At 39.6% G+C, this 14250-nt stretch overlaps 1 pseudogene; it reads right to left on the reverse strand.

Annotated features, from left to right (window-relative positions):
* Positions 1–2383: 2383 nt before the first annotated feature.
* On the reverse strand, positions 2384–8254 carry LOC113637737 (annotated as a pseudogene).
* Between the last annotated feature and the right edge of the window lie 5996 nt (positions 8255–14250).

The following is a 14250-nucleotide window of genomic DNA, read 5'->3' on the forward strand; positions in this document are numbered from 1 at the left end:
CTGACTTCAGTAACAAAACATGACTCTGGATATCATTGTATCAGATAACCACTAGATATCCTCATAACCCCATATATGTAAAACATAATTCAGTATGTTACACACAATAACAACATAAACATTCATACACAATAACATCATAAACATTCATACACAATAACATCATAAACATTCATACACAATAACACCATAAGAATTCATACACAATAACACCATAAACATTCTTACACAATAACACCGTAAACATTCTTACACAATAACAACATAAACATTCTTACAAAAAATTCCCGTTTAACCTTCCTCGTGTTAGGGTCAGTCAGCACTGACCCGTTTTTGAAATTTTAATGCATAATTTAAGTACCACATAAATTTGATTATTGCAACAAGGCTTTTTGACTTTGTCAGGACACTCTATTTAAAAAAAAATATAAATAATTTTTTTTTTTTACTAAATTATAAAATGCTCTGTTGAAAATTATGACATTTGTGTTGTTAGGGTCGGTTTTGACCCAGTTAATAACGTGCTGTAATGTTCCAAGTGAAGTTGCAGGGAGGGAATATTTTTCAGGTTTGAGACCACTCATTTTTGGATAAAATAATCTACTGTCATATCCTGTTTCACTTAACATAACATAACATGACTTAACATAACATGACATGATATATATCATGACATGACTTAACATGACTTGACATACACTGTATTTACTGTAAATTTACAAAGAATTCCTAACAGTATTGTGGTGTATTTTCATAAAACATTGTCATACTGTGTATTTTATTATGACTGTAAATGTCAAGAAGTCAAGAAGTCAAGAAGCTTTTTATTGTCATTTCAACCATATATAGCTGTTGCAGTACACAGTGAAATGAGACAACGTTTCTCCAGGATCAAGGTGCTACATAAAACAAAGACAGGGCTAAGGACATGTAAGTAGTCTTAGCCACATAAAGTGCAACTGTGCAACCTGGTGCAAACAGTGCAGGACAAGACAAGCAAGACAGTGCAGGACAAAAGACAGTGCAGGACAAAAAACAGTGCAGACATTAAGTTACAGTATTTCTGTATGTATGATGTATGTATGTAAATGTACAGTATTTCTTATATTTTAGCCACTTGATCTGTAATACATTATTATACTGTTGACGTGTTGCATTGTGGGAGTGATTTGGCGTTCAGTTTAAAGTTTGTGTGTGTGGTTCAGAGCTGTGATGATGTGAACAGACATGAACGACACTTGAGTTGTCGAGGTAAGACCATCTTTATTCATTTGCATTTCAATGTTGCTTTCACAAACTGATTCATCTTTTGAACGTCAGTACGAATGATTTCTGTTCTCACTTCTTTACCCACTAACACCATTCATCACAATATGCAGTAAATCTTACAGTGTCAAAAGGATTTAAAGGACAAGTGTAGATTTAAAGAGTCAGATTCATTTGTCTGATTTTTAAAAATATCTTTCTTGTGTATTTGAAGTGTATAGTTTAAAAAGGAACACATTCATTTAAAATAAACTTTAAAATTTAAATGACAGAAAGAATACACAAAAGACTAAAGTTACATCAGAAGGCAGTCAGTACAGACATTACTGTGAAGCAGCTCTATGGCACTAAACGCTTAACAAGAAGGGATTAAAGAAAGAAAGAGAAAGATCAGTCTTTATATCAGTCTTTGTATCAGTCTTTGTATCAGTCTTTGTATCAGTCTTTGAAGGCACTGTGAATCTCAGCTAATGGATTGAAACCTAAGAGAAAAAGGAGAAAGCACAGAGTATAAGTTTTGCTCTTATGCTTTAGTGCTTTAAAATAAAGTGCATTAATCATAAAAATCTCACATACAAAAACTGTTGAAACTACACGAACATTACTATTTTATAGAAACTCCTTCATCAATCGATTATTGACCTTTTCAATAGAATGAACAAAAAATACTGAGTTACTTTCAGGAGTAAAGAAAAAAAAAAGTATCGATTGATCTTTCCTGTTCAATCACAAAAACGACTCTTCAGTTCCAAACGTTCAAGAGATGTTTTGAGCCGAATGAGAGAATCGACAAATTGCTTCTTTTAAACGACTCCAAAGGTTTCAAAACTTTCAAGAGCCGATTTGTTAAACGGATTCAAAGAATCGATTCATTCCCAAATGACACACCAACACTATTTACCCAGTGTTTCCACCAGCAAGCAGCACAGAAAGACAGAGCAGTTTGAGTAAAGTTTATTATTTCTGAGGAGACATTGAACATTTTTATATCAACTATAATAAACCCATCCTAATAGTGCATACAGTTAAATAGTCTGTTTCTACATTCTGCATTCATTACCATTCCAGTTTCTGCACACAAAGTGTAGCTCAGGGACAAAATAAATCTCACACCTCACTTATAGTTTTTATAAGCACTTTTACTAACTTTTTATTTTGGATCACAAAAACTCACAGATGATTTATTACTCCACACACAGACTCCAGCGTATAGAGGCTGAGTGAATGTGGTGTGGACTCTGTGGAGGAGCCTCATGGTGTCAGAGACGCTGTAGAAGGACAGAGTTCCTGCACTGTGATCCACATACACTCCTATTCTGGAGGATGATGGACCTCGAAGCTCAGTCTCAATGTTGTTGGTGCCAGAAAGCGACAGAGGAACAAAAAAACTCCAGACTCCAGGACTGACTGTTGCATCCAAACCCACAGTCATCACCCCGTCCTTTCCTGCTGATCTCTTTATATGATACTGATATGTACACATCACTGCTCCACTCCACCTCCCAGTAACAGCGTCCACACACACTCTCCTTACACAACACCTGAGTCCAGGAGTCAAATCTCTCTGGATGATCAGAGTATTGCTGTTGTGTCTCACTCCGTCTCACCACTTTGTTCTTCTCAGACAGAATGAGATGATGGTATGCTGTGTTTGGATCCAGAGTCAGATAACAGAAATCTACAGTAATAAAATTACCACATGTTAGATGTTAATCACAGGATTTATAATAAGTGTGTGTGAGACACCTGTCTGTGTTTCTATCCTCCTAATGCAGCTCTATAAACATGGATCAGATCTAGATCAACAATACAGACATTTTAACTCTGTGTATGCGTGTGTGTGTGTGTGTGTGTGTGTGTGTGTGTGTGTGTGCATGTGTGTGTGTTTGTATGCGTTTGTGTGTGTGTGTATTTTGTATGCGTTTGTGTCTGTGTGTGTATTTGTATGCGTTTGTGTCTGTGTGTGTTTGTATGTGTGTGTGTCTGTATCTGTGTGTGTGTAAAACCTACACTGCAGAAAATCTTCTCTGCTCTTTGGTTCTGAAGGTAAAATCATCTGAACTGCTGCAGCTTTGGAGACACAGAGACAAAATGGAGACACAGAGACAAAATGGAGACACAGAGACAAAATGGAGACAGAAAAATGAGGTGGAAACAGTTTAAAGTGTAAATGTGAAAAATTTCCTTCCTCACGTTTATTTCAGACGTCAACAAAGTCACCATCTCAATTTATTCATCAGCTAAGATTTTGTCCACAAATGTAAGATTTGTACTTTGTTTGTCTGCTAAATCTTGATGTCATTTACAAGACTGATGCTAATACAGTGTGATTTTCTGTAGTCTTGTTCCTGCTTACTTCTTATTTCTGTTAGATGAATTTTATGGCTCTTTTTACTGTGATACAGAAACAATGTTTGTTCACCTTGTGGTCTGATTTTGTTGAATTCCTCCTCACAGATTTGTTCGACTCGTTTTTTCAGATCTGAGAGAGATTTCCTCACTCCATCAAATGAGAGATGTTGATTGACAGTGAAGCTGGGTGAGTCCACATCCAGGAGAAACACAGAGAGACGGGAAACTCTACAGAGAGGAAACACATCATAGAGGAGGAGAAAAGTGGACGAGAGGAACGAATGAATCTCAGACTGAATCAGAACAAAGACACACTTGTGATCTCAGACAGGAACATTTCTTGTTGCTGTAATGAGCTTTTAGGAGGAAACTTTGTGAGGAACAGCGCCCTCTGTAGATCAGACAGTGAGTGTTACCTGGAGGAAGTGGATGTCATCGTGTGTGTGTGAAAGCTGCTCCAGCTCAGTGACTCTCCTCTTAAGATCAGCAATCTCCTGCTCCAGTTGATTCAGGAGTCGTTCAGCTCGACTCACTTCATCTTTCTCCTGAGCTCTGATCAGCTCCGTCACCTCCGAGCGCTTTTTCTCCATGGAGCTGATGATCTCAGTAAAGATCCTCTCACTGTCATCTACTGCTGCCTGTGAACACTTCTGTAAGGACACACACACACACGCACACACACAGACACACACACACACAGACAGACAGACAGACACACACACACACACACACACACACACACACACACACACACACACACAGACACACACACACAAACACACACACACACACACACACACAAAGGCACACGCACACAAACACACACACACACACACACACACACACACACACACACAAAGGCACACGCACACAAACACACACACACACACACACACACACACACACACGCACACACACACACACACACACACACACACACACACACACACACACACACACACACACACACACACACACACACACACACACACACACACACACACACAGATCCATTTAAAGATCAACTCTCTCTCTCACAGTGACTCTATAATGTGTGTGTTTATGTGAATCTCTCAGTTTCCTCCTCACCTTAATAATGTCCACACTCTGTTTTAGCTCCTGCACCTTCTTCTGCTTCTCCTGGATCCTCTGCTGGGATTTTATCTGATCCTCCTTTAACTCATTCTGAGACCAAATAAAATAGGTTTAATTAATAGAAATAAAAGTAAAATACAAAGAATTGTAGCTGTAATTAAATAAGAAACTACAATCATTGTCCCCAGCACACATCATCACACTCATCACCCTCCTCTTTCCTGCTGATCTCTTTATATCAGACTGCTCTTAACATGGTGCCCTGTGATGATGTGGAGTCCCACCAGGGGGAACTCTCCTGGTTACCACCAGAGGCTCCTCAACCTGGATCAGGACAAATATATCTAGACCAAACTATGAGCAGAAGATTCCCAGTATGTATTCGAAAATGACCTTAAACATCTTCTACTGGTATTACACCGTATGTTATATGTAGATATATACTATTTTACATTTTACATTAATATATTTTAAATTCATTTTAAACTTTAATTGTATGTATTCATTTATTTTTATTCTTATTTTTCTTCTATTATTATATATATTTATTTCTTACTTCTGTTTCTGTACTTCTGTAAAGTTGCTTTGAGTCAATATGAATTGTTAAAATAGACTGAATTAGAATTTAAATTAGAATTTGTAGTGTGTGTGTATATATAAATATAAAGTACATATAAATGTGTCTTAAAGAAGCTTCAACACTATACAGAAGCTACAGAATCTTTGTCATATAACCAATCAGATCACCTCAATAGAAATTAGATTAGAAATAGAATTTGTAGAAATTGACTTAAAAAAGAATAATAATATCCAGTTCTCACCTGTTTCTTAGTTCTTTCTGTTTTAGCTGAAACTGTATCATGACCTTTGTGTTGATCCATCGTACACAAGTAACAGATGAAGCTTTGGTCAGTACGACCGTAGATCTCCATCAGTTTGTCATGTTCAGAGCAGATCTTCTCTTGGAGCTCTGCACAGGCTTCAACTAACTTGTGCTTCTTAAAGGCAGGAGACTGATAGTGAGGTTTAAGATGATCTTCACAACAGGGGGCCTGACAAACCAGACAGGACTTGATGGCTTTGTGTTTTCTCCCTGTGCAGGAATCACACTCCACATCTCCAGGTTCACCGTAACAGTGAGCAGGAGAAGCAGCTTGGAGTTCAGTCTTCTTCCGTTTCTCCACCACTTCAGCCAGCATGTTGTTCCTGTATAAAACAGGCCTTGGAGTGAAAGTCTCTCTACACTGAGGACAGCTGTAGATGCCCTTCACATCCTCCTGATCCCAGTGAGCATTAATACACACCTTACAGAAACTGCGACCACAGGAAATAGTCAAATAGTCACTGGATCATTCAGGAGATCCAGACACACTGGACAGCTGAACTGATCCTGATCTACTGAAATACTGAGAGAGAGAGAGAGAGAGAGAGAGAGAGAGAGAGAGAGAGAGAGAGAGAGAGAGAGAGAGAGAGAGAGAGAGAGAGAGAGAGAGAGAGATCTATAAGTTTTGTATGAACTGAATGAAATGAACTTCCTGGTTCAGTGTGTTATTGTGTAACAGAGAGATGAGGTGTGGCTTTACAGAGAAAGTGAAGTTACACAACAGGAGAGAGATTTGTAGAGTTCTATAAGTTTCAGAGAAAAGGAGCTCAGACTTTAACCACTTGCACACACACACAAGCACGCACATACGCACGCACACACACATGCGCGCGCGCGCACACACACACACACGACTTAAAATGACTTAAAATTAACAAGAAAACCGTTGTTATATGTACTTACATTTTTGGGTACACACAACATTGTTTACTTAAAAATATATGTGTGACGAATGTTAATATAAGTTTATATTATAAATTATGTTATTATGTATTATGTAACAAATTATGTTATTATGTAAATTATGTTATTATTTATTTACTTAGTATTAATCTGTTCACGAAAACCTTATTATTTTGTTTCATATCTTATTTGTGGCATTTTTGGAAAACGTTCTATGTCTCTTGCGTGGTGACGTCATTCTTGTTCAGCCCGCGTTGCCTCCTTTTCTTTTTATTAATGCCATAAACCAACAATACAATGAGATGTTTGTTCTTCAATGTACATACACACAGCAACCAAAATAAAAGAAATAATAATGCCAGAGGACAAGAACAAAATTATAACAAACAAAAGGAAACGGAAAAAGGGAGCTACCCTCTCATATCTGCTTACAATATTATAAGCTCGAAATGCCTTTTTGCTTCGACAATTACACAAAACAGAAGAATAAAGTTTGAAGTCATTTATAAAGTAAAAAAAATGGTTTGGAGTCAGACCACTTCATTTATTGAATGTGAAATTTCCCCATTAATAATAACAATTGTATGAAATATGCCTTCTTTTTTTCAATCCCGTGATCATTAAAGTGTATCATTATATCCAGTCCACTCAACTGCAATTCAATGTTCAATTTTTTCTTAATTAAATTCTCCACCTCAATCCAAAATATTTTTGTATGTATGCGATGGAAAAACAAATGAAAAAAACTAGTTTCCTTTTCACCTTTACAGAAATTACAGGAGTAATCAATATCTAATTTAAAACGTTCCAGCACATGTTTTACTGGGTTTATTCTATGCATTATTTTAAAAGAGACTTCTTATTAACATAGAATGTATCCACCGTTCCCCAAGCTTTACGTCAATTCACATCCTCAAACACAGAAGACCAGAAAAAAATAGCTGGAGGATAAGCAATATTATTAAGTAAATTCCTAATATTTAATTAATATTTTAAATAAATATTTTAATATTTGAGATTCTATTTTGTAAAATATTTGTATTACCAATAAATATTTTACCCTTGATATCTGTAAAATTTCGATCTTCCTCCTGTAATGCATTCCTCAGAAGTATCAGTACTTTTTGGGGAATTCCATCCATTACAACAGTAAATTCTTTAGGTCTAACTGGTATTTTAAATTTATTCCAAAAAATCTCTATATGTCAATAAATTTCCATCATTATTTAAAAGCTGACTAACTAATATAATATTGTTTTCAACCCAGTATTAAAAAGAGAGAGATTTATATTTGTATAGGGTGTCTTTGTATATATAATATCTCCTAGGTGAAAAGTTATGCTTATAGGCCAGAGTCAGGGAGCTCCCTGCTTCTTCCACCACGCGAGTCCCGCCCGCACGGAGACCTTCGCCAGTCTACTGATTTGGTTCACCTGACACTCGTTACCTCACACACATAAATCCCTCACGCCCAACAATACCCTGTGTGCGTTAGTGATTCTATAGGAATTCGCTGGATGCAACACGTCTCTAAGCTTCTGCTCTACGCCGCGCTTCCTCCAGCGTACCTGTGGATTTATACCTGCACGAACTGCCTTTCGCCACTTCGGGACTTTGTGGGCCGCGTTCACGGAACGCACCACCGGATATATCCCTGTATTTGCATGCTTTTGTGTTTACATGCCCGGTTTGGTGAATAAACATTGATTCATTTGCTTACCTCGGCTTCCGCATAACAGCCAGTGTCCATGCCATGAGAGCTTGTTTAGGAAATTTTGCAAGTTTAACCGATATTTTTTCGATTGAATAATTACACTTTAATAAAACTTGGGTCACCCAATTAGTTGGGAAAGGAGTTCCAAATACTATCTTTAATTTTTAAATATTGAAAAAGCCAATTCATTTTAAATATATTGTTTAAAGCATCACAACTCAACACCTCTAAACCATAATCTTTGGAAATGCATAAAAATTTATTTTCTCAGATAATGAGGCTTGTTTTTCCAAATAAAATCAAAAAGTATTTTATCTAATTGTTTGGTAACTTTAGGGGGAAAGTCTAATGATAATGACACACTGATCTAGAGATTCCTTCGCATTTTGACAAAAGCACCTGCCCCTGAATTGACAAATCCCTTTGTAACCACATATTAAAATTCTTATTCATTTTGTTTATAATTGGATTAAAGTTTAAACTATTATGCAGATATTCGTCTTTACATATAACAACTCCCAGACATGTTATTTGATTTGCAATTGGAATATTACAGATATTGGGTAAATGACAATCTTTAAGAAGAAACAGAACTGACTTATTCACATTCATTCTTAGCCCTGATACATCTGAATAATCTTTTATGAATTTCACTGCTTTACTGATTTCATTCCTATCTTTAACATGTATCTGCAAACTGACACAAATGTTTTTCCTAATGTTGTAATTCCTTGAAAATGTGAAGAGCCATTATTTGTGTTGCTAATAAAAACAAAAAGGGCGAGATCGGACATCCCTGTCTAATCCCTCGTTTTATTTCAAATCTTCCAGATGTCCCCCTTGCTAATTTTACAGAAAATACATCCTTTGTATAGAGTTTTGATAGCTTTTTGAAAACAACTGGTAAATAAATAAAAAGTTTTGCTCTATGGTATCAAATGCCTTGTGAAAATCAATAAAAAAGACAAAACTATCATCTAAGACATAATGATTGTCTATCATATCTAGGATCAATCTAATATTATTACTAATGTGTCTTTCTTGAATAAGTCCAGTCTGTTCCTCATCTATAATATTTTCCAAACCTTTTTTTAGTCTTTTGGCAAAAATTAAAGCCCATAGTTTGGCATCATTATTTAATAGACTAACGGGTCTCAGATTTTCTAAATATAGAGTATTTTTTTCTGGTTTTGGAATTAATGTAATAACGCCTTGTCTTAAAAAATCGGGCAATTCGTTCTTTTCAACAGATTCTATGAAGACAGCTAACAAAAAGGGAGCTAGCACTAACAACTCACTAACAAGTCCATCATTACCTGGAGAATGATTATCTTTGAGGTTGTCAATACACTCTTTAACTTCCTCTAATCTTAAATCACCATCACAAAACAATCTAAAATAATCATCAATAACTTTGGCCTTGTCTGTAACACTATCCAGAAAGTCATTCAGATCAGGAGATACAAAATTGGAAGTATACAGTACAGGTCTTTATAAAACTAACAATCTTTGATATCTTTTTTCCATCCTCTGTGACTGTATTATTAATTAACAACTTGCTTACAGAAGTCAATTCACCATTCCTTTTCTCCAAATGAAAGAAATACTTAGTATTTTTTTCACCATGTTCCAACCATTTATGTCTTGACCTGATAAAAACACCCTCTGCTTTTTCTTGATAAATGTTGTACTTGTTACAACAATTGTACTTGTGATGATGATACATCCATCAAATCCTGTGCATTCAAATCACCTTTACTAAACAGGTGCATCATTTCTTTTATAACATTATATTCTTTTTGTCTTTTAACTGAAGCAATCGATTTCCCCATTAAAATAATTAGGTTCCTAATTTTGCATTTCATTATTTCCCAATGTTCCCCATAAACTTTCAGTATTTTAGCCTGAGACCAGTGCTTATCTACTTTGATACCATTGTTTTAAAATTATCATCATTTAATAAGATTTTTATTCAACTTCCAATAACCCCTTGTTAGTGTAAATTCAGCTGAACCATGCATATTAATCAAAATTGATATACTCTTATGGTCAGTTAAAACTGACGGCTCTATAGAAACAGTCTGGACATATTGTTCCAGTTCATGTGATATTAGGAAGAAATCAATGCGTGATTGTTTGGAATAATCTTTGTTGCTCCATGTATATATTCTTTTGTCTGGATTTTTGAGGCACCAAATGTCAACTAAACCTATACGGTTACATACATTACTGATTTCACAAGGAGTTTCATTGCTTCTTGATGGCCATCGATTCATAACTTCATCAAATACACTATTGAAATCACCCCCATTCTATTTTTGCCAAGGGAAATTTATTTTTAATTTGCTTCAGATTAATTTCGATATTTGTGAAAAACAAGAACCTGACCCTTGTGGCTAAGAACCTGACCCTTGAACTTTCCTTTTAGAATAGCGACCCCCACAGACCTAGTGCTGAAATGTGAAAACCATATGTCATTTCCCCATTGACTTCTCCAGAACCTCTCATCTTCCTTACAAGAATGTGTTTCTTGAATGAAATAAAAATCGAAACCCTTTCCTTTACTATATAAAAATAATGATTTCCTTTTCAAAAGATCACGTAAACCTCTGGCATTAATCGAAAAAAACTGAAATATTTAAACTTGTCCTTTTTATAACAAAAAAATAAATTCTTAAACTATAGTCTTTAACTTGCTGTTTTCACATAAATATCTTCTATATAATCCTCTGCAATATACAATGAAAATGTAACAGCCAGTAAATGCAGAATATCTACCGTTACATATGTTACCGTCATATACACTTTTTCAAACATTTTTTAAGTAGATTGTATAGGTGCCATTCTTAACATAACTATAACTTGTTACCAATATAGCCTACATAAGTCGGCTGTTGCTTAATCGAAAATAAGGAAAGTTACTTGCTCCGATTAATATATGTTCCAGTTAATGAAACATTAGGTAACTCGAACCTCTTCCTTAACTATGTAAGCCTTATCACCTACAAAGTATGCTCTGTTTCCCTCTTTACGTGCCTTTTCTACAAGAAGCCATAACTTGGTGCGTGCTTCTTTGTCTGCAGCAGTCAGATCCTCTTTGAAGAGAAGATGCTTTCTTTGTAGATATTCATTAGCTTTGGCAAATCACCAGACCAAGTCTCTTGCAGTCCGTGAAAGAAACCTGGTCATGATGTGATGTTGTTCTTCATCTCTGGAGGTTTACCAATCCTGTGGACTATATCGATGGCACCTGTCACAAGTGTGCACTCGGCTTCTGGAAGGATCTCTCTCCACATTTCTTTCACAAGCACTTTAATGTCTTCTTCTGATCTCTCAACGACTCCGTAAAGGCGCAAGTTCCATCGCCTGTTGTATCGCTCAGCATCATTCAGCTTCGGTTCCATTTCTTGAATCTTTTTTTGAGATTCCACACACTGTGTTTTAAGACAAGCATTGTCCTTTTTCAAATCAGCGATTTCTTGATAACAGTTATCAAGTGACTTTTTAAGTCCTTTAATTTGTAGAGTGTTTTGTTTGACTCCCATATCAATTTGATCAGCTCTTTGATCCATTTTGGTTGTCAGAATGTAGATAATGTTCCCTTTCGTAACTCGAGCTGCGTCGAAATGCTATGGGAAGCCCTCTGCGTGACCGCGCTCTGAACCACGTGTGTAATCTGACCAATAGGCGTTGGGACGTGACGTCATCGGCGGGTGACGTTGCGTAAACAGGAAGCTACAAATGGCTGCGAGATGGACAAGACGCTAGCTTCTGCTCGTTCTGGTAAGCGCTGTTTTCCTGATACCGTGTTTCTGATCAAGTAATGGCTGGCAGACAGAATTTCTGTAAGTGTGTTTTTCCGTGTCCCTGTTTCATTACCGGGAAGGATTCGCATGATTGGTGTGTTGTTTGCTTGGGAGTGGAGCATGCACAATCGGCTCTCGAGGGAGTCGATTGCTCGCACTGTAGTCGCATGGCTATGCGCACGCTTCGCTCCCGGAGAGTGCTCTTCGAGAAGAGCGCTCTCCTTCGCGGCTCCGGTCCCGCTCTTGCCGGGGCAAAGCGGAGCCGGCGCTCGTGGGACTCGCAGGTCGATTTAGCAGCGAGATTCCCGATCTCTCGTGAGGCGCCATCAGCTGCAGGGCTCGGCCCCAGCTGCTCTGAGTGGGTCAGAGGCCAGCCCCGAGGGGCTGGTTCCCCTGAGGAACTTTTTGACAGCTTGGCAGGAGCTGCCAGGAGTCTCCCTGTGGGTCCTGCGGATCATAGAGTATGGCTACACAGTTCAGTTCGTGTCCTCTCCTCCCCGTTTCAACGGGATGTGTCCCACCCTGGTGGGACCCAAGCAGGCTCTGGTCCTGGAATGGGAAGTGCGCACACTCCTGAGGAAAGGAACCATCGAGGTGCTTCCGCCCTCGGTTCGAGAGTCAGGCTTCTACAGCCCGTACTTTGTCGTTCCGAAGAAGGATGGCGGGTTGTGTCCCATTCTAGATCTATGCTCCTTGAACCGCTCTCTCAAAAGGCTCAGGTTCAGGATGCTCACCCTCGAGGAGGTCGTGACTCAGATCAGGTCCGGGGACTGGTTCGTCACATTTCCATCCTTCCTGCACACAGGAGGTTCCTGAGGTTTGCTTTCGGGGGCGAGACTCACCAATATTGGTTCCTCCTGTTCTGCCTAACCTCGTTCAAGAGAGTGTCGAAAGGCCAGTCATTTACTGTGAAGCAGTTCCAGAGGCTGCTAGGGCTCATGGCAGCGGCGTCCAGCTTAATCCCGCTTGGCCTCCTGCACATGAGGCCCCTCCAGTGGTGGCTCCAGGGCAGGGAGCTGAGTTTTCTCTCAGGGGAAACCCATATCATTCCATCAAGGTCTTGCGGCGTGCCCTTCGAGCCTTGGATGTTTGGAAAGACCAAACGTTTCTGTCCCAAGGCCCCGTGTTGGGGGCTCCATGTCATCGCGTGACGCTAACAATGGATGCTTCCCTCACGGGGTGGGGTGCGGTCATGAGTGGCCACTCAGTCCAGGGTCTGTGGAGCGGCCCACGTCTCTCGTGGCACATAAATTGCCCGGAGATGATGGCGGTGTTTTTGGGGTTAAAACACTTCCTCCTGGACCTAAGAGATCGCCACGTATTGGTCCACATAGACAATACTGCGGTGGTCTCCTACATCAACCACCAAGGGGGCCTCTGATCTCGCCCTTTGTACAAGCTAGCACGAGCGATCCTCTTGTGGTCTCGGGACTCCTCTCTTTGAGGGCCATTTATATCCTGGGACGGTTGAATGTCAGAGCAGATGCCCTGTCGAGGCAGGGGCTGAGGCCTGGGCCATGGCGTCTCCACCCCGAGGTGGTTGAGTTCATATGGCGGAGGTTCTGCAGAGCCCTGTTTGTGACCTGGGAGACCTCGCACTGTCCCCTCTGGTTCTCCCTCTCTCACCCAGCCCCATTAGGTCTGGATGCCATGGTGCAGTCATGGCTGAGGCTATGCCTGTACACCTTTCTCCCGATCGCACTGCTCCCTGGAGTTCTGGAGAGAGTCCACCGGGTTGGAGTCTGTCTCCTCCTGGTAGCACCTCGATGGATGGGCAAGCCATGGTTTGAGGATCTGGTGTCCCCACTCAGGGGCACTCCGTGGGAAATTCCTCCCAGGAGGGATCTCCTCTCAGAGGCGGGTGGAACCCTGATGCACCCCCACCCAGAGCTGTGTAGGCTGTGGCTGTGGCCCCTGAGGGGGCACAATTCATAGCGTCTGGTCTCACTACCGAGGTAGTAGAGACCCTGGTCCACTCCAGAGCTTCCTCCACGAGGAGATCGTACGCCGCATGATGGCGACTGTTTACGTCATGGTGTGAGCACCATGGCCTGGAACCAGTTAACTGCCCGATCGGCTCAGTTCTGGATTTCTTACAGGAACAGTTTGCCGCTGGGTTAACCCCTTCGACCCTGAAGGTTTACGTGTTCGCAATTGCAGCATATAGCACCCCGGCGGCAGGGCAGTCGCTGGGTAGGCACCCATTGCTGACACATTTCCTCCGCGGTGCC

This window comes from Tachysurus fulvidraco, chromosome 11, assembly GCF_022655615.1.
Source record: "Tachysurus fulvidraco isolate hzauxx_2018 chromosome 11, HZAU_PFXX_2.0, whole genome shotgun sequence".
Classification (NCBI taxonomy): domain Eukaryota; kingdom Metazoa; phylum Chordata; class Actinopteri; order Siluriformes; family Bagridae; genus Tachysurus; species Tachysurus fulvidraco.